Here is a 22707-nt window from a genome sequence, read left to right as displayed (position 1 = left end):
AGGAGGCGAATAGCTTGATAAACCACTAAAAGCGCCGCCCTGCTGAAATATGCAGAATGCAAAAGGGGGCTGGAGTGAGCAACCTCACGAGACCTGACAGGTCTACCGCAAATTTTGATGCTTATGCTCAACAGCATACTTGAGACGAAGGAAAGCAGGCCTAGCAGTTATCATGCCTGAGGCGTGTATTGAACAGTTGGAGAAAGTTTGATACTTTACACACTATTGTTTATAGTGTTAATACATGTGACAGACAGATACACAATTCTCATGGTCAGGTCTTGTAAGTTGTGTACGTATATGAAGATGTTGTAACATACTATATATACTGTCAGCTCCGTAATAGTTGAACACACACTTTGTCCAAATGTTTGTGGACACCCCTTCTAACAAATGCATTTAGGTTACACCCATTGCAAATGCACACCCTGTAGAGAAGAATTGGCAATAGAATGGAGGAGCATTGAGCATTGAGCTGTGGAGCAGTGGATCTATGTCCTCTGGACAGATGGTTTGGGATGAGGTGGGGTGGTTATCATCCAACTTCCTGACTTGACAGTTACTCCAACAAAAGCAGGATAACCTATTTTTTAATATGTTTGATTTCGCAAGAAACAATGAATGAATGGGTGTCCCAATACTTTTGTCTATTTAGTCTATACTGTAAACCCTCTTGTTGCATGCAGCACACCTAATGATTGGTCAAATGTCAGTACGCAAGTTGTACCTTGTGTAATTCTGGTTGGATGTTTGATCATTCTTTCTGTCGGAACTGATTGGTTGGTGTCCTGGCACAAAACTGACTTGTGAGCTTACATATTTGTGCATTCTACTGGCCCATTCACCCAGAATTATTCACACCGTGTGCAGAGCAGCTACAGGGTTCAAAAGCTGGAGAAAATTGAGATACATGTTTTTCACTGGACAGCAGGGATATATTGTAAATTGTGTAAAGGGTGAATTTGTACTGTATACACTTAAATAACACATGCTGTAAACTGCAATATGTTGATGTACAGCATGTCAATAATACTTCAAAATACAGCTTGGTCAATATATACAAATATATACAATAATATATACAAATTCTATACTGTACACCCTACAATTTTCGAATATTGCTGCTGTCCAAAGAAAACCATGTATCTCCATGTTTGTCTATTTGTCTCTATTGTTGCTCTGTACACTGTGTAAATAATTCTAAATGATAGACCAATAGAAATGCTGAAAATGACCTGGAATAACCTCTTATTTTACATTGACTTCCATTTAGAGTTAAGCACATTTTGCCTTCTCCTGTAAAGTCCACATTTTGGAGATACATGTTTTTCCATTGGGCAGCGACAATAAATAGGCCTACCGGAACCACATAATGGCTGAACACAAACCTCATGCTTTCCCATCACATGCATGTATAAGATCCCTGAACTGAAAGAATAATGGGCCTAATTCCTGAGTGTTACACAAGGTGCAAGTGGTTATTTCTGGAAGTTGCAACAATTCCCACCTTCTTTTCACCAGTACATCTACCCAACATCTGCAGCTGTTCCTACTGAGACAAGCCTGTTTACAAAAGATACAAAACACACACACACACACACACACACACACACACACACACACACACACACACACACCAAATATTGTCTGTGTGCCCTATGCACACGGTGTAATAAGCTAGCAAGGGCAAAGCTAGCTGTCAGAAGCGTTTGCAGACATGCATGGAGCATCTGTTTTTAATGTCTCTCCGGGGGGAGAATCCCTCGCTCCCCGAAGCTCGCAGAGACCAGAGGAAATATGAACTCATTGTTGCTGCCATGTAGTTATTAAAACAGCAAAAGTGCTAATTGTCAGATTTGTTAGCATGTCAGCATTATTTTAAACAGGCGCTTGGTGGAAGAAGGGAGCAGAGAGAGAGTTTGAGAGAGGGAGGGGAGAATGAGGGCTGCCAGCATTGCTGCGAGCTGTAATGGGCTTTTCTTCTAGATTGCTACTTCACTGCCAGAGTGGCTGGCAAAAGCAGAGAGAAAGAGTGAGTGTGTGTGTGTGTGTGTGTGTGTGTGTGTGTGTGTGTGTGATGTGAGAGAGAGAGAGAGAGAGATCTGAGTTGCAGAAAAGGGGGTGAGTAAGATGCGAAGATAAACATTAATACTATGAGAGACAGAAATGAGCCTGTATGAAGCAACCGAGCTAAAGAAATGAAGGGAAGAGAGTGAAGGGAAGTGTGAGTGAGAGAGATAGACAGATAGACAGATAGACAGATAGAGAGATAGAGAGATAGAGAGATAGAGAGATAGATAGAGAGATAGAGAGAGAGAGAGAGAGAGAGAGCGCTGAGCACCAGGCCAGAGAAGCACTGTTTGAAAAGATCTTCTTCGTCATGTGCTGTTGGGCCCTAGAGGGATTAAAACCTTGCGCACTGGATGTCATCGACTTGTTACTGCCACTCGCTCTACTGCGTTAAAAATGGCACCAGAAAGCAGGCCACTCTGACTCCATGCTTTCCAATGCAAGAATCACTATGCACTGCATAGTGCCAGAGAGGGAGAAAGAGAACGAGAGTGTGTATGAGAGAGACGGAGAGAGTGAAATAGACTCTGTATATGTACTGATTCCAGTTATACATATATGATACATATGATACACACACACCATTTCAATTACTTTTCTTATTAATTATTTCATAATTGTATCCAAAATGATCAGCTTCAAAGTTTTTATCTTAAAATAACAGCTTCAAAATGATTGTGATGCTCCACTGAATTGTAGGGAGAATGGGAAAATGGCCTCCCTGTAATTATCACTCTATGCATGGAACGCCGACTACTGCACTATGTAACTTTGGTGGAGCTCCATTATAGACCTCTCAATCACTGAGCATCACTGTATAACCTGATATGTGTGATATTTGTGTAAAATCCAGAAATATTACTCTACCCTGTCAGTCACTTCAGATGCCTGTTCCCCAGCCAACATGCTCATGGTGGGCTCACATAGGTGGAACGTGGGCTGGGCAGGTTCTAAGTGGGTTTGTACCCTGTGCTGTTACTGAGACCCAGTTGGGCTTCTAAAATGGGCCCCATGGCTGCAGCCCACCCTATTCTCACATGACTCCCATCTGACCCCATGTGTAGTGAACAACCCAGATGGGGCCCATGTTTAACGGCTCCTGGTCCCATCACTGACCCTGGTGGAACCCAGGTGAGCGTCCATATGTGAGGCCAATATGAAACCCATGGACAAACGTTTCTGGTTACCAGTTAAGCTAACCATACATGCCCCACATGGGCATATTAATAGGGTCAGTATATTTCAGCTTGTCAAAAAATGCATGTTCATAGCTGTAAGTAAGGGTGGAGCTCACAGCACGATTTGTATTTATGACAGTGGTGTGAAAGTGAATTAATTCCACAACTGTAGGGGGATACCAGTTCTCGCATGATGATGCTTTACACAGTGTGGATTTAAATACTAGTAAGATAGATACCAGCATGTATTTTAAGATCACCAACTTCTGGAACACCAAGTTCTGGCCTCAATGTTTCAAACACAAGGTATTTGGGATATTAAGGGATCATAGAAATCTTCCCTTTTTTAAGTTAAAAAGCTTTATGTCACAGCTAAACATTATCATGGTTCTTATAATACATAATTCACTCCCAGTCTATATATAGAACATTTAGACTGCAAAAACAGCCCATTTTGAGAATTCATTGTCACACATTACAGCACATTTACATACTGTATATCCACCTCTGTGGCCCAGCGCAATTAGCCTAGCCCATTCACACTGAATTCATAATAGTTTTTACACATTCAAATCATTATAATACACTATATGGTCAAAAGCATTGAGACACCTGCCAATTCAGTGTTTCTTTTTAAATCTGGGGTATTTGCGAGTTGGGTGTACAGTAACTGTCTGTACTGTCCAGGGATGGCTTTTTGCTAGATTCTGGAGCAATGCTGTGAGGATTTGATTGCATTCAGCAGGATGTAGGATGATCACCACCGTACCTCCACAGTTCTCTGCTCCATAGCTCAATGCTTGGGGGGCTTTTTACTCCTCTAGACCACAGCTGGCATTGGGCATGGGGCAGGTAGGTTGATGTTTATCTGCTACAGAGCGTCCTATTCTATTGGCAATACTTTTTTTTTGGGAAAAGAAAAATTGGTGTGCGCATTTGCACATGTGTGCCAGCAATGGGTGCAACTTAAAGTGGTAGGTAGAAAATGGGACAAAATTATAAATAATTATTTTTAAAAAAATGTCTTAACATCCTAATGTACCAAACATCACATAACAACCCTGAACTGTTACTGTTACTGATTGACTTTATTAATATGCTATTCCTCACGGCACTTAAACTTAAGAGCATCATGTATTACCTGTGTTCAAATTAAATCAGGCATAAACCATTGATGTAAACTAACATTCTACCTTAAACAAACAAGTCAAATATGCTCCTAACCCACATAAATAAAAAAATCTATATCATTATGAGTTCTCCTGTATTTACAGTACTTGCTTTCTATTTCCCAGCCACTGTGCTTAACCAAGAGCCCAATAAAACCTGGCTAAGCTTAAGAGGTCCACAGGGAGGCTTTCTCTTTTAATAAGACAAGAAGGATGCCAATTATGGGCCCTTTGGTCCGCTCTTAACTCCCCGACCTCCCGCCTTAAATTGGCCCCTTTCCACCAAGCTCTCGTTGGACTGCTTTCTCCTTGACAAGACTAGCAGACTCTCCCCTTCCCATTTCCTAAACAACTTCAGGCGTTTCAGCAAGAAGACAAAGGGGATGGGTGGAGAATTTTTAATCGTGCCACCAAGTTGTTTATTCATCAAACTCCAAGACCTCCCACAGAGTGGTACGCTTATATTATCCCCTTTTTTAGCGTTTAAATTATGCACATATTTGCATGTGCTTAGTGTTTTCTTAGACTAAAATACTTAAGCAAGCAGGGACACAGATAGAACAGGGAAAACAGAGTTATGAGGTGAAAAACGCTGCTGGCTAGTGTTGCTGAAGAATGAAAACGAATGGAAAGCAGTCAAATAAGTTCGTACTAGACTTGCATTTGACATGTTTCGACCAAATTATCAGTGAAAATACACCTTTGAAAAGAGAAGGTTCTATCCAGGAGGATCCGAGGATTCTACCCCGTCTGACCCATTGAGAGTTGATTGACAGCGGGTTACACAGTGGTTTAGTGTTTGGCACTGGCTCCTGCCGAGGGAATTAGCGGGTGGGAGCTAAGGAGAGCAGATCTAAACCGCATAGCCAGTCTCCTTCTGGACTTCAAGGTGAATGATGAAATTAGCAAAATTCTGGGAAACTGTTGCGGCGTGACCAGGAAACAAAGGAAAGATATCAATTTGCAGTCTGGATTAAACAGAAAAGAGGTTTTGCTAGGGGCCAAGCACTTGAAGCGAAGAGTTTAATGCGCTCGGAAAGGAACCAGGGGCGTGAAGTGTGTCCCGGGCATAACAATGGCACTGAAATCAACTTGATTTTCATCTGGAAGAGTCAAAAGCCGACGCTTGGCAAATGTGACACGTTATCCTCTCCCTGGGCTTGCAGATGTCTGGGAGATTTTGGGACTGATTTTTTTTCCACTTGTGTGAGCAGCTCTGGGGCTGAAGGAAGCTGCTTGTTCTTCAGAACGAATGCTTGCCATGCTATCCCAGACAGACCAGCCAGGTGATTAAGAGTCTGTGGTGCTAGCACCAGCCTAGCAAAAGCTGCGTGCCACTGAATGTCATTATGCATGCTGCTGCCCTTTCTCCCTCTATTTCGTCCTCTCTTTCTTTCTCTCCTGCACCCCATTTCACTAATTCACCCAGTCCCTATCATTTTCTCCCTCTGCCTGCACTGTTTGACTCTCCTCCTCACTCTCTTTCCCTTTCGCTGTCTCACTACATCTCTTTCTATTCTGCCTGACTCTCTCTTTCAGTCTTTTTCGCTCAAATAGTCTCTCTCTCTCTCTCTCTCTCTCTCTCTCTCCACTTCCTCCACTTTCCTCCCTTCCTCCAGGGCTTATGTTATTTCAGCGGACACAAAGAATTGGAATCAGAAGCAATGTGGCTGGAAAGGATAGCTCCTTACTGAATGTCTTTCCAGGTTCAGTCGAGGATAAAGACTTCATGGTCACAGCTGAACATTTAGAACCTAATTGTAAGCCAACAGAGGCTCGGATCCACTCGAGGGAATGCTAAATATACAACGTTCCAGTCTTGAGCAATACAGGCAGCTCAAAAAGTGCACTGGTGTTAACCGCTAGTCCTCTGCAAGATATCGCACCAGCTCTCAAGTCAGCACTGAAAATTGCAACTGACACTAATGGTGAGTATTCGGAAAGGAGAGGGTCAACTCAGGCTATATTCACTGCATTAGAAATTAATCAGGAGCAAAGTATTTCATACATCTTTAATATGCATTTAATGAACTATAATCACACTTCATAAAGCAAGTTCCTTGTGGGATACATGGCTACGGTGCACTGGCAAAATATGACCACTGTTTTACAGTCTCTTCTCTATGATATGCAGCTCTCTGCTCTCTTCTCTTTCTCCCCTTTGGCATAACCCAAGCTCCCTCTTTCTCGTGTCTCCCTACTTTCTCTGCATGCTCTAAAACTCAATTTTACAAAAACGTATGAGATATTGATTCCACAGGCAGTATGGCTAATGTCTGGGCTGTAGCAGAAGAAATAGTCCTAATCGCAAAAGTGCTAAAAAGGCCGAATGTTGGGAGTTATGGTATAAATCTCACTCTCTCTCTCTCTACCCTTCTCTTTCTCTCTCTTTCCCCTCTGCTGCCTCCTCCACTAGCTGTGAAAACGGCCTCTTTTCATACTGATGTATTAAAGGCAACCAGGCGTAAACATTCCCTGATAGGCCCCAGCCCACAAATCAAAGTGGCGGCTCCCGCACAATATGTAAAATGATGGGCTCGGTGTCCGTCAAGGGGGAGGCCACACTCCGGTTTGATGGGCGAAAATACAACACCCTCGTGTCAGGTGCAAATTAAATAAAAACAGCAGCGACGGCAGAGCAAACCCACGCCAGCCTGTCTAGGAAAACATTGCATGGATGAGTGCAGAAAAGACGAGTCGGATCCACGATTTAATGGGGGCGGGACAGTATGTTCATAAATTTACTCCTGGAACTGACCCTACGGAAATGAGCCGTGCACTGATCCAGTCCTCTTGGGTCCACTTTAGGCACTACATTGCCACCTGGTGCATTCAGTACACCATTTGTTTGTTCAGTGCATGTCTAGAGACTAGCTTTAATAAATCGGCAGTTCCCAAACCAGTCGTAAAGCCCCCAAGATCTAAAGTCAATGTTTTTAAGCTTCAAGCTTCCAAGACTCTGGATCCAAGGCATTCATAACATTGAATACCAGGTACCATGTTTGGGCAGCTGGGACAGAAAACAAACATGAACCATCTGGGGGTTCTGAAGACCAGTTTGATGACTGCTGAGGTAGAGTACGTCTAGAGTTTGGCTCCGTCTGCTTCTAGAGTCTGAGTTTGTCCAAAAAAACATCTAGACCTTGAGATGACATAGAATAGGTCTAGAGTTAGGTTTGTCTAAAGTACATCTAGAGCTTGGATTTGTCCAGAGCACTTTTAGAGCGAGAGTCTGTCTATATCAGTGGTTCCACTCTCCAGTGACCCCCTAGATGGTGTACATTTTGGTCTATTCCTATACACCAATCAGCCCTAACATTAGCAAAACCTGCCTAATATTGAGTAGGTACCGCACTGTGCCACCACAACAGATTTGCCCATACAAGGCATGAACTCCACAAGACCTCTGAAGGTGTCCTGTGGTACCTGGCACCAAGACGTTAGTAACACATTTTGTTGCTAACAAGTCCTGTAAGTTGTGAGGTGTGGCCTCCATGGGTCGCGTCAATGAGCTTTAGGTGCCCATGACCCTGTCGCTGGTTCACTAGTTGTCCTTTCTTGGAGCACTTTTGGTAGGTAATGACTACTGCCTACCAGAAAAACCCCACAAGACCTGCCTGATGTTTTGGTGATGTTCTGACCCAGTCATCTATCTTTTACAGTGTTGCTATGGCTCAGATCTTTATGCTTGTCCATTTATCCTGCTTTTAACACATCATCACTTTCAAGAACTGACTTCACTTGCTGCCTAACACATCCAACCCTTGGCAGATACCACCGTAGATAAAGATAATCAATGTTTATCACTTCACCTGTACTAATGTTATGGCTGATTGGTGCCTCAGGTCCAGTTTTAGAACCACTGAGTGCCACTGGAGCTTGAGCTTATCTGCAAAACTTTCACAGCTGAGGCTCATTTATAGTAGTACTACAGCTTGGGTTCATTCTATGTTCTTCAAGAGACAGGCTTCATCGAGAACAGAAACTGGGTCTAACTGGCTAAGTGTAAAAAGAGGGAAAATTATCATCTCTGCAGGCCTGTAAGAAGTTTGACCTCTATGGTCTAGAAGATATTCATAGGGTATGCCATAGCTGTATTAATGAATATAAGGCATGGGTTAATCTAGATCATGTTTATATCATTTACGAACCACACATCTACTCTACAGCTTGAATTAATTTTGTCTTATGCAGTGGTGTTCTAAGTAATCCTCAGAATTTTTCTTCAAAACATTGGGACTTAACAAAATTGTGGCTCATCTAGGGGTTCCTGGTTGGAGAATCACTGGTGTAGAGTATGTCTGAAACTTTTTTCTAAAGCAGTTATTTTTATGCAGTCCCGGTTTCAGCTATCGCACTTGAACTCCAAAACACCTTATTCAGCTCACTGGAGAATCATCAGCCTTCACAAGATGGGTTAGGTTTAATGGAACCGGAAATATTTGAAGCCGTTTAGGCAAGTTGGTCACCTAGACTGAATTTGAGAACCACTGGTCTAGAGTATCTCTAAAATGATGTGTTTTTGGGTGAGGGGTTTCTAAAAGTTGGGTTAGTCTAGAGTTTATCTAGAGCTTGAACTGTCTAGAATATGCTTACAGCTTAGGCTTAAATAGAGTTTTGTCCATCTGGCATTTGAGTTTGCCTAAAGAACCTAATCTGTCAGGTTCAGCTGCTATCTTAAGGAAGCTGTGATTTCTCAGGAAATCCATTAATTTATTACATTTTTTAAGTTGTAAATTAATTTGTACAAAGTGAGCAACCACAACTATGCAGATACCCCTGATACATGAAACCCTATGAAAGGTGTGGGCTTTTATCCCTTAAATTGAATAATCTCCAACTAGCTAAGCTAGGGAATGTCCATAAAATGAATGGAGTAGCGGGTTCATTTTCCAAAGCCCTCTGTTTGTAAACTTAGAAGCACCCAGGGACAGATCAGCTCCACTGCTGTTTCAGTAACTCCTGACAGGGCCTTGCATAGTCAATAGTCCGCTATCCTTCCATGATACTGTATTTCTACTGGGGGTGTTTTATAGCTTGTGTTGAGTTTATTGCCCTTCAAGCGAATGCATTACCAAGTACAATAGCTTATTATTTAGCCTACTTCATAATACATCAGTGGAGTGCACATTAAATAGCAATTGATATGCTGCCATTAAAAAGGCACAAAGCTTCTGAGGAGGAATAAGAGAGAAGGGCTATCACCAGCACCCACTCTCACATCTTTATCTAGCAGTGTGGCATAGCTTTCACTCTACAGCCTTCTTAAGAAACAAGATTATAGGCCTGTAATCAATCACAGTGAATGCTAATCACTCAGTTTCTCCTTTTTTCTCACTTCTGTTTCTTTTGTACTGACTCTACACTGTTGTTTTTTTCCTAGTCTGACTTTCTGTCCCGCTGTCATTAGCCTTCCTTCTCTCTGACTTGTTTCTCTCTTCCACCCTCTACCTTTCCCTCTCCTCTGCCTGTATATTGACAGGGGTCAGCAGTATCTTCAGAGGTCCCTGTGGTGAAGGAAAGCGGAATGAGTGTAATATTCCACTGGGCCCACATAGATTTAGACTTTAAGTGGTAAGTCAGCTTCAGCAGAGACCCTCTTTTAGCAACACACTGAGCTTGTATGTTGTCATCATATTTCGCCAGCTTCTGCAATGCCCTCTGTGTAAGCAAAAACAACTAACACCCTTTCTAAGCTGCTTCATCAAAAGATGGTGTGATATGAATCAGACATATCTGTAATCAATGCAGCCTTAAGCAAAAGTGTGGTCGCCTCGGGTCAAATTACATGCAATTTTTCAACTATACAGTACCAATATAAATATACAGTATAAATATACAGTACCACTCAAAAGTCACCTAGTTGAATCAGTGCTGATCATCTTAAAAACATATGATGAAATGCTGGGTGTTGAGTATGCTGGGGACACCATAGTTAGGATATTGTGGCTGGGTGGGGGTCAAGCAGGCCTAAGCTGGATATTGAACTGAAAGGACGCGATTTGGTCACATAGGATATTAAGGCTATTTACTGGTCTTGCTAAATATGTGTATTAATGTACATTAACATAGTAAAGCATGGTTAAAGAGTAAATACTAACAGTAAATACTCCAGGGTCCTCTATTTTGAAAACAAAAAATGGTCACCCTTTGCATTTGCATACAAATTAATACAATTAATACAAATTAATTTGCACCCAGAAAGATGTAACTGTTGTAGCAACACCCTTATCAATTAGATGGGAACTTTATAGTAGAAGGAAAAATATAGAATATTTTATAACAGTAGAATTTCACCATTAACCGCATGAATCACTTGATTCCTTAAATAAAACAAAGACATTTGCTGCTCCACTGACTTATCATAAGAAGAACAGCATCTCCATCATTGCTACTCCGGTAGTCGGCACGCTGGTTTCTGCTCTATGTAACTCTGGTGAAGCGGGGTAGTTCAACACTGCATACCAGAAAAAAACCCACAAGACCTGCCTGATGTTTTGGAGATGTTCTAACCCAGTCGTCTAGCCCTCAAAATTTGACCCTCAGAAGGTTCTTTACACTTTAAAACGGTTCTACACTGTCACACATCTCATTTTGCACCAAACGTTTCGTCAAAACAAGCGCAGAAAGAAGCTGATTCACAAAACTGTCATACTTTACATTTATGGCTGACACCCTTACAGAGCATCTTACATTTGAGTCACAATACACACATAGGCAAATGTAGAGTTAGGAGTCTTAACCAAGAAGTCTTAATGATATAGTGTGGTAGGCTTGCCTGACCAGGGAATTGAACCCCAATGTGCCATGGAAAGGGTAGCGTCACCCACCACACTACACCAACCACAAGGTCACATGAAGCACAAACCAGAATTTGCATTATTTTGCTTCATGCCGATGTTTAAACAGTGCCAATTAGAGGGTCAGATCTGTTGTGGTGACACAAGGGGGAGCTTACTCAATATTAGGCTAATGTTAAGGCTGATCGGTATATATTATACCTCTATTCTGTCATGGGGGCTAGAAGAAATGAATAGCAAAAAAAAAATTCCATAATTCATTAAAATATTTGACACTTTACTTCTGGATGCCAACTTCCCTTCAGTTCTTTCAGAGACAAAATTGCCACTTGATGAGTGTGTCTCGGAGACGTCGTGTCATTAACGTAACCCAGCACAGATTTGCAAAGTTTTGGAGACTTCTCATTAGTGCCTCTTTTGCTCCCACTGAGGCCATAGTTGCTAAAGTCCTCATCATTGATTCCTACAAAGTCTTGCTCCAAACCCACTAATGAACAATTAGTCCAAAATGAGCACGTCCAGCTAAAAAAAAAAAAAAAAAAAATCTCATTAGCCTTTTTTTATATGTGAAGAATATGTGTGTTCTCAGTAGTAGCTGAGAAGAGGTGAAGACTTTTTAATTGTTGTTGTACTAATCTGAAACTACTCATATATAGCCCCAAACTAAAATGCATGGTTTCTGCATAGCAATGGAATTTGAGGATTTTTTTTTGTCCAATAGGAATGAATGAAGTGCAAAAGTTTGTGCACCATTCAAATGTCACAATGATAAAAACACTATTACCAACCACTAGGGGTACCACAGCAACTTGGCAAACCTTGAGTAACCATTTTGGATACCATAGCAACTGTCTAGCATCCACCTATCAACATCTTAGCAACCACTAAGCAACATCAAGGCTACCACCTGAAATACCACTGCATTCACCTTGCAAAACTACTACACTAATCTAGTAAGCACAGAGCAAGCCCTTAGCAACACCACAGCAACAACCTAGCAACCTTTTTGCAACACCACTGCAACCATCTCGGATACCATAACAACTAAGTAGTATCACCATAGCAACCACATATGAACAGCCTAGCCTATTTTTTTATTAATTACGGCTAAGGTATTCAGCTTTTGTTTTTTACATCATTACATAGTCAAAGAAATATGCTCATTGTTCAGGGAATACTATGTGCAATATGTGCAATATGTGCAATACCCCCCCCCCCATGTGCAATTAAGAGTCTTTTGCTGTAAATAGTATTGTTATTGCTCTTTTAATTCTTATTTATATTATGTATGTAGTGTAAATTATTTATACAAATTTTTGTAACTGAGTGTCTTGCTATCCCTTTCTGCTGTTACACTGGGAATTTCCCCACTGCGGGACTAATAAAGGACTATCTTATCTTATCTTATCATTGTTTTCCAGTAAACGTCTCTGACATGTTCTGTGCAGTTCAGAGGGGTCACTACAGCCGAGTGAAGCTGTATGTATGGAAAGAACATGAACATTATAAGCATAAACCTCTGATAAAAGCTCAGAGCTTCAGAGGGCATGAGTGGACCTTTATAATCATTGCTTAATAGTCGGGTTTTTGTTCCATTTTATCAATGCCCTTAAAATGCAACCGGATAAAAGAACTGCCATTTGAAATTCACTGGTCGCTGATAACTGTTCTGCACTTCCAATTCACTGTTACTGCGTATATTCTGCTTTTATTAGGAAAGACTGATCAGGTTTGTGGAATGCTAATGGTCTAACAGGCTGACGCTCCAAAACTGTCCAATAATGTTCTTAGATTTGCCGTTTTCTCTAGTTTAGTTTTTTTTGAGTAACACTTAAAAAGAGGGCCCAATAAATAACAACATAAGTAACATCGCTTTCTATAGATTATATAGCCACACAATTTAGGCCTCAGTTGTAAGTAAAAATCACTTTGTTTTTAGTAAACAATTTATATAATGTGACATTCTGGGCTAATTTATTATGGTTGGTAGCTTTCTTTTTAAAATTACCAAGTTAAACACTATGTAAATACTTATGTAATGCTTTAAATTGTATAAATAATATTGTAATATCTATTGATATGAAAATAAATAGACTACATTTACTAATGAGTCTAACTTTTGCAGATGAAAAAACACCCAAAAACATATGTTTAAAACACATCAAATCAAATTTGTTTGTATATCTCTTGCGTTGTTACAAAGCAGCTTTACAAGAATCAGTAAGAGTAAGGCAACAGTGGCATGGAAAAAGTCCCTCAGAGCTGAAGGAAGAAACCTTGGGAGGAAACAAAACTCACAAAAAAGACCCTTCCTCCTCTGGTCAGAACTATTTATAAATTATTGATATAAATATCACTGTACCACGACTATTCTACTGCTCAGGTGTTCTGATATAATAATAATATAACTAACAGAATCATAGTAGTGATGGTAAATGGTGGTAAAAATAATATTAGTAGCAAATAGTTAGAGTCCATGTAAGGTTTCATAGGTTCGGCAGATAGCAGTGGCAGGATATTGGGCAGCTGATCTGACACAGGTGGCAGGGGAGCCCTGCAGTTAGTCTTTCATCAGGTCAGGCCGGATAAGTGGGAAGTCATTAACTCTGAGAAAGTAAAGAGATATAAATAGGATGAGAGTGTGTCTGACGACTCCGGCAGATCTGACTATAACAGCCTAACTAAAAGGAGAGAGCCAGAAGGTAACACAGACATCGCAGCACCCAGAAACACTGGTGGCCATCTGCACGGCCGTCCACAAACCTAAATGATCGCATGCAAGCAGCAGGAAGACAGCTCTAGCATCTCAGTTTACCACAACTCCCTGTGTCCATGAACCCCTTAACCTGCCAGCTTTATCTAAAGGGAAATATTAATTACCAAATGCTAAACTCAACAAGATTTAGACTGTGTCCAAGTCCCGAACATTATCTGGAAGGTTATTCCGTGGGTGTGTAGTACATAGTACATTTTCCGGTTAGAGTCTGCTCCATTTTTTGTATTTTACAGATGCCTTAAAATCAGACTGACCAATCAGAGCTCTGTTGTCATGGTTGCAGACCAAACAAATGAGCCTCAAGACTGCAGCAGAACAACTCATCTTGTACGTAGTGGAACTCAAAAGCTTATATGACAAGCAGCTACACAGTGACTGTAAAAACGAAAGTTTAATTAAAGGTTAAAGAAAATATATGGGGGATCAGAGCTGAAAGGGTGGTACATAAGAACTTTACAGAGACTTTTTTTGTTGACTTTTTTGTGTGACTTTGTCTAGGTGCATCCTAGCCTGTTCATGTCCACAAAGAACCGTGAACTATAGCTTCCCTCGCTAATGAGCACTGGTGTGGAAATTAGTTTTGTGATGGAAATTAAAGAGTGCAGAAGAGGTCAGGGAGTAGAGAAAAGGAAAGAGGGGAGATGTATGAAAGGGATGGAGTTTTTAGCCCAGAGCAAAGAAGGGGGAAAAAAAATGGACTTGGTGTAAAGGTTCCACTACATAGACTACTGCATTAATTATCATCAGTACTTGATGTAAATAAGCCTTATCAATTACATTACTATTAGCTCTTTCGCAAGTGAGTTCTGACTGGCTGTGATGATCCAAAACACAAGAGAGGATGAATAGACAATAAGCGCATGTACATGTTCATGTGCAAATGTGTGTTGGGTGATTAAGGTCCAAATAAGTTACTATACTAACAGTAAAAAATCTCAAAATAAATAGAAATGTTAAATTAATGTATTCACTGGATCTGACTGCTATAAAAAGTTAACGTTACTTTTTAAAGATATAAACAGTGCAAAGTTTCTGTTGCTAAGAGCTTGCTCTGTGCTTGCTACATTAGTGTAGTAGTATTGCAAGGTGATTGCAGTGGTATTTCAGGTGGTAGCCTTGATGTTGCTTAGTGGTTGCTAAGAAGCCATGTTTGCCTTATACTGCAGCACGAAGCTGATTTTCCACCCTAAAACTGTGCTGCATTTACATTCTGATGCCCGTACCTTCTGCACCATTTAAGGTGGAATGGAAAATTCCAGTAAGAAGCTAGACAATATATCCAGCATCATTAAGGCAGTTGTTTGTTTGTTTTTCTCTACAATGTCATAAAGAGCCACTGATTTTTAAGTCACTGTTTTTTATGTCTATGTTCTACTGAGGTTATGGGACGGGGTGGTTAAATTATCAGAGGCAAATGCTGTTTTAGCATTTTAGCCACTTGAGTATCTTAAAAAGAGCTTAAAACAAGGGTGTGACCGGTATGACTGGCACACAGGTGTTGCTGTGTTTCGACCGTGTAACAGAGACACGCTTTATGCTGGGGGAAAGCAGGTTAGATGAACTAATGGGACTAAAGCTGAGTGTTGCGTCATGTTCGAAGCTGAACATTCCAATCCCACCAGTGGGACCACACCAACCAGGGACCAACCACAGCAATCCCACTGGTGGGACTATACTTGCTAAGTATTACTATTAGATAATGCCTGTTCTTATACAATGCTACCCTAATAAGAATCAGGTTTCTCTGCTAACAGATCTAATAGATAAATCTAACAAGCACTAGCATGCAGAAATATTAAATATTCCAACCATAAAGATTCTGTACTTTCTTATTCATTTATATTCTTTTCTAGTACGCTAGGGTCTGATTAGCATTTAAAATATTTTACACCTCCCCAGAAGTGTAGATTTCAGACTGCTTAAGGGTTAAAGGCACATTCCTGAAGCCACTTTTCAAGACTTTGAAGCCACTTTTTTTTTTTTTTTTTTTTTTTTAAATCCACCATATTGTTGCTGATACAAATGCAACAATCGTTCACCATCTCATCAGTGCACATGGCCAAGCAGCTTTAGAAACCACACCGGCCTCTATGGTGACAAATCCACTCTCATTTATAGTCTGCAGCAGCAACATAACAACCTTTTAAGGAACTTTAAATGTAAAAATCCTTGAAAAAAAGAAATCGATTGCTTGAGCGCTGAGGTTCGGATTTGTGTAGCTCCTTTCAATATGCCATTCCTTCCCAAGCCACTTAATAACACCGACTGGATTCACGAAGAAGGGCCTGTCGCTTTGCAATAAAATAACACACATTTCTACCATACCCCAAGCTTGTGAGGGCAGGCCCGAAGGTCGAGCTAGCAATTGACCAGGAATTGCTGTCACACGGTTTGAAATGGACCATATTTGATTTTTACAGCAGCATTCAGACCCTTGTAGTTAGAGAGGCCGCAGGGTTCACTGGGTCATTGAACCATTTTACACACGGAAGAAGTACGGAAAAGGAGGAGAAACCTCAGTGTAACCTGAAATTACATGGAGTTAAGGAGAACAAACCGAATTCTGTCCACGCCCAGGGACTGTATTACAAAAGCACCTCTGAAATCTAATCTTTTTAGTCACCACGGCAGCTTCACTTACAACAGAAGCCATTACTGAAAAACAAGTTCAGCATCTTATCTAAACTCCAGACAAAAAAAACTGTATCAGTGAAGCATTCTTGGGACAACTTGGGAGAACATCTAAATACTGTCTGTTTTAACTTCTGTTTGTCTGCAGCCTGTAAAACACTTCTTTAAAATATTAATAGCTAATAACATGAAGACGACCTCTAGGGCTGGGCTATGTGTTATTATGCCATTCCTTTAGTTCTGTTGCAACCTATTCTTATCTTCTTATCCACCTCTTCCTAGTCAGGGAGCGTCCAGAGTCTATCCTGAATGATTTCAGGCAGGCGGAATACCTCCAGAAGTGAGTTCACGCACAGTTTTTGGGAAGTGGGAGCAAACCAGAGGAAAGCCACACAGACACAGGGTAGACACCAAACTCCTTAGAGACAGTGACCAGAGTGTAGATCAAACCCACAACCCAGTCCCCTGGAGCTGTGCAGCAGACTACCTGCTGAGCCTGTGTGTTCTCTACTTATCCTTATCTTTTCTGTCTTCTCTTCTTTATAGGCTAATAATGACAACAACATTATTTATATCAATGACCATTATTATTTAAATTAATTTAAGCTTTAGTTCATGCTTTATTAACTTTAATAAAATTGCTTCAAGCTTTGAATTCTGTCTTTTCTGACATCTGAATTGTGCAAACTGACTAGTGTCTTGAATCACCAATAGTTCCCAATTGCCAGAGTAAGTTGAAGTTTGAGGTTGGAAAATTGGATGTTAAAAACTCATCACACTGGTTTAGTTATTTCCATTTGTTAAATGCTAACTTCAGTGTGATGCTGGCTGCCAATGCATCAGAGCAGGGTACCCAGTGCCTTCCTCTGAGCTCTTCTCCTTGGTTGTGCATGTGTCGGGGGAAGCATGTGTTAGTCCCCACCACACCAGTGTTGGGAGCATTACATGTAATGGGAGAGAGTATTCATGAATGGGTTGGGTAATCTACAACTGGAGAGGATAATTGGGTACACATACCAAAAAAAAAAAAAAAAAAAGATTGTGCTGTGCATTTGTTTTTTTAGACAAATTATGATCATGTTTATGTGAATATATGTATCAAAAAATCATAAATTATTACATAACCCTTTTGTTACCCTTCTGTAACAGTTTTTAGTTTCAAATTATGGTTACTATATTATCAGATTAATATTCATATACTTTTTCTTTGACACCACATCAACCACAATCAGCACTATAACACCCATTGAGTAACCACTTAGCAATGCCCTATTAACCACCTAAGACACCTAAACTACTCCATAGCAACCACCAAGCAACGCCATAGCAAGCACCAAGCAACACAACTTGCAACTAATCTTGCAACCACACTGCAACACTATAGCAACCACTTAGGATACCATACCAATCCTGAAGCAACACATTAGTAACCACCAAGCAACTGCCTAGCAACCCCATAGCACCTACTAGAACCACCTAGCAAAAACAGTTTTACCCTAGTGACCACATAGCAACAGCTTTGCAGCTTCCTGGAAGGGGCAACTACTTGAACTGCGCTACCATTCTGCAGTTCCTTTAGGAAATGCACTTTTCTAGTTTTTGTAGTTTGAAGAAGGATGTATGTAAATGATCTCTGTTCTGATGCATGTACTGCGCCCAGTTCAAAAAAGCAGTCCAGACCCTTTGTGAAAACACAACAACAATGAATGCAAAACAGGCTGGTGTTGCAGCCTATTTTCCATATACGGTCTGCATGGACTGGGGAGTGAAGGGTACATTTTGAACTGTTGACCACATCAAACTCTTTCCAAGGGCCCTTTAAACATGTTGTATGTATTCCGCCAAGACTAAAGCTAAATCTGGACCCTTTGCGCACACATTGCGGATACAGACGGTGAAAAGTTGAAATGTTGTAGCTCATTAGCTGCAGAGTAATTAAAGGGCTGTTTTTAGTGCTGATCACAGTCGGTTGGAGACAGAAAAAAGCACCACTGACATTCAGGCTTCTATTTTGGAAGACTTTGACTGCAAGCAGATTTGTATGCGCAGCAAGGGTTTAAAAAGAAAAAAAAAGAAAAGCAAAAACAGCTGCTCCCTTTCTACACTCAATAAGCCCATTATCTGCTGTTGCTAATGTATTAATGCTGTTGAACTCAGGCAACATTATAGGCTGACCTTTAGACTTCATAAGCAAAGAAAGAAACAAGATGTAATGAGAAAAATCACACAAATCAGTATCATGGAGAGCTCTTGTGTATTTGAGAGAGAGACTGACCCCTTTAGTGATCATGCTTATTTTAAAGAGAAAGAGGGAGAGAGAGAGGGAAAGAGGGAAAGGGAGAGAGGGCAGGGAGCAGAAGGAACAATCAATAAACTAATTTCAAAGTTTCTCGAAAGTTCATAACTTCCAAGCAGCGCCAGTAATGGGCATTTAATCTATTAATTGGCTCACTACGTCTCACTCAAGCAGACTCAAAAGTCTGGGCTTGAAGGAACACACATCTGGGGAGTCATGTCAAACGGCGAAGCCCTTTGTGGCCTCAAATGCGTCTCATTTCGTCCTTCTTGTTCGTCCTTTAATCAACGAGGAATGGCAGTTTAGTTAAAAGCCGCTTGATGAAATGGTACTGCAAACACCATGAGACAATTTAGTGCAGGGCTGTAGCCATACACAGATATTGCAATACTATGAGGATGATGTGTATTTGCACCACGATACATCACATTCTCAATACAGACACAAACATTAACATTCATTTAAGACCAAGACCTTTCTGACTTAGTGGTTTCCCAGCTAGCAGAGAATGTTATAGGAACGTTCAGGAATGTTTTTACAAGGTTCCAGGGAGGTTAGCCTGTAAATTACAGAAATAATGTTCCAGGAAGGTTCTAAAAACACGTGACATAATTCTGGTTTGCATCACAGCATTATTAGAACAGTTAGATAAAAACTAATATTATGGAAACATCCAACGAACATCTAAAACAAGTAACTTTCCCAAAACATTACCATTTTGATATAATATAAAATACTTCATATGTAAGAATATATATTTATAAAAAAAAAAACAATAAATACAATAATGATTTCTTGAAATATGTCTACCGACTATAAAAAGCCCATGTTCAACTGTGAGAAAAAACAAATAAATGTTAAAAAAAAAAGTTAAATAAAAATGTCCAGAAAATTTGACAGATTGAAAAATTGGGACGCTCTGTATGTTCACGTAATGTTCTACTAACCAAAAATGTCTAGCTGGGAGCTAATAGAGAAAATATATTTTAGTAGCATTACAGCCTGTAACATTAAAGAAGGTTCTGAAAACTTTATACTGGTTTGCATTATTTGTTATTAGAACATTTCCCAGACAAGGAATTCAGTTAAACGACCATTAATGTGATGGAAACGTTTAAAAAGTAACATTTCAAAAAATGAAACATGAAAAAAAAAACTGACAGAACTGATACATAAACACATCGGCACATAATATTAAAACATTATCTAAAATGTTTTCAGAATGTCACAAAAATGTTTTGGTAACCTAAAAAAATTGATTCCAAATGTTGCAGCAAAAGTTGTATGAATGTTTATAAACATTACATGAAAACATCCAGAAAATCTGACAGACTGCATGTTCTAAAAACAAGTTGTAACATTCTTCAGTCATTCTTCCTTCAGACATACCACTGATCCAAACATACCCAAAAAGTTCCATAGAGGTTTTTTTGATTTTGTCCTGTGGAGTGATTAAACAAACTGAACATTTTTAGGTCTTTAGATCAGTGGTTCTTTACACACACACTAAAAAGAACACCCTGCCTAGCATAAGCTTTCCCTCCTCTGGCACTGAAAACCTAGATTCAGTCAAGTATCAGGAAATCCTAGTACAAACTCTGAGGATTTGAAGAGCTAGAGCTTTATTGGACCTTGCAACATGACCATTATCTCAAGCATACCTTAAAATACACCCAGGCTTGGTTTCAGAAGAAGTCCTGGAAGATTCTGGAGTGGTCATCACAGTCGTCTAACTTAAATCCCACAGAAAATCTTGGAGGTTTGTAAAGAAGGTTAGTTGTAGTACCTAAACCCAATAATGTTAGTGAACCGCAGGCCACTGCCCCTGAGGAATGGGATTAAATAATTCTGAGACTGCAGTAGTCATTAAAAGTTGAATTTTATGTTGAAGTTGGAAAAAAACAAAAACTTAGTAATAATAGCTGTGTTGAGCTAATTAAATTGCACTTGTTTGACTGGGGGTTGAACCATTTTGATTACAACTCTATCTATCTACCTTTAGGTTGCCAGATATTCATTAGAATCAAATCACTTTTATTGTTACATCAGTTGTAAAAACACATCTATACAAAATAGAAATACTGACTCATTAAGTTTACTAACTCATACTATACATATTCTATACACACGCTATACATACACTACGTACATTACTGTACCGTTTAAAATGTACAGTTTAAATATATAATCTGAAATCTGTTTTTTGCATTGTTATACTTGATATTGTTTATTTGCAATATTTACTCATAAGATTTATTAATTTTTATTTTGTACTTGCTAAAATCAAAGTATCAAATTTTCTTGTTACTGTGGTTCATTTAGAAAGAAACTGCACATTTTGGTCAAAGGTATCATCTCCACCAGTGAATGTGTTTTCAAACTACCCTAATTTGGCAGGAAAATTGCAAACCTGGCAACCTGGCAAGCTATATATTCTTTTAATGTAAACAGTATATTCTTAACTGCAAGACAGAACTGCTTCATCCAATTTATCAAGCTTGTAAATGAACCAGTAAATTAAGCTACGCAGCAGAAAAACTAACTTGTCTAACTAAGGATCTGAACATTGCGCGGTCATGTTCTTTGTCATTAAACATCACATTAAAATTAGTATTATTAAAAACAGTAACCCAGACGTAGCCTGTTATTAGTTTGGACATTGAGCTGTGAGTGTGGTCTTCCACATTAGTTTCAGCTTTAGGTGTTCTACAGCACCTTCTCCAGATGATCTGTGTCTACACTCCTCAGTAACATCTTTTTCATCGCCCTCAGTGTAAACATCTACGGCCACATGCTATTCTCACTGATGTTTTGTTGTGATTAACGTTTCTCAGAAGTTTTTCCTTAACCTGGTGAAGAACGCCAGCGTTAAAGATGCGTGTATTTGCCTGACAATGTTTTTAAGCTTTCATTGTTTCTGTGGAACTCTGAAGAATTTTTTATGAATATTACAGTGCATATTATAACAGCCCTATTAAAGACAAAAGAGGGGAAAATGCAACAAGCTGCAAGTCTTGCTTGTGATGCTTGGTTGAATACTTTAGCAGTGCTAGCATATATGTTGCATACTGTGAGTCTGTGGCATCTGATAGGACACCTCGTAGGTGAAGCCTTAGTGCTTGCAGACTAGTTTTCCAGTATTAGTGTGCTATTGCATCACTTCTTTCTCTTTCAATGCCTCACCTCAAATCAGATCGCCGAAGATACAGAAGGAAAGATGGATTCCTTCACCTCTCCGCCTTTCGCGTGCTCCCTCCCGGCAGCTCGCACCCTTCCCTCGTTCCCTCACGTCTGTCTGTCTCCCTCTCTCCCTCTCTCTCTCTCACTGTCTGTCTGTGTCTCTTTCTAGCTCCAGTTCAGCAGCACTTTACTGGAATGCATGTTGCAGATTACTAAACTGCTAAAGCAGTTAGCGTTAGCATGACTAGGAGTAAACGTGAAAAGGAATTAATAATTAATACACAGTAAAGAAGAATGAAGCAGATGTATTATAATAATACATATTCGATGTCTTCCCTCAGTGGTCATTTCTCAGCTCAGTATTAAACAGCAGTTTATTGCAGGAATGTTGTAAATGACATGATTACTAAACCAGATAGAATTAGAATGAAGAAAAGAAAAACGGAATGACACTGAAACTTAAGAACTCCAAAAATTAACATTAGATATTAAATATAGTCAATAATGATTAACATTGTTGTGCAAATACTGTAAGATTATTTAATTAATTACATTTAATTCAATTTCATTTTACTAACTTAATTTAATTAATTCATTTCAGAAAAGC

This window comes from Salminus brasiliensis, chromosome 15 (genome assembly GCF_030463535.1).
Source record: "Salminus brasiliensis chromosome 15, fSalBra1.hap2, whole genome shotgun sequence".
NCBI lineage: Eukaryota > Metazoa > Chordata > Actinopteri > Characiformes > Bryconidae > Salminus > Salminus brasiliensis.
The sequence above is the reverse complement of the archived record's forward strand: the minus strand, read 5'-3'. Positions refer to the sequence as shown.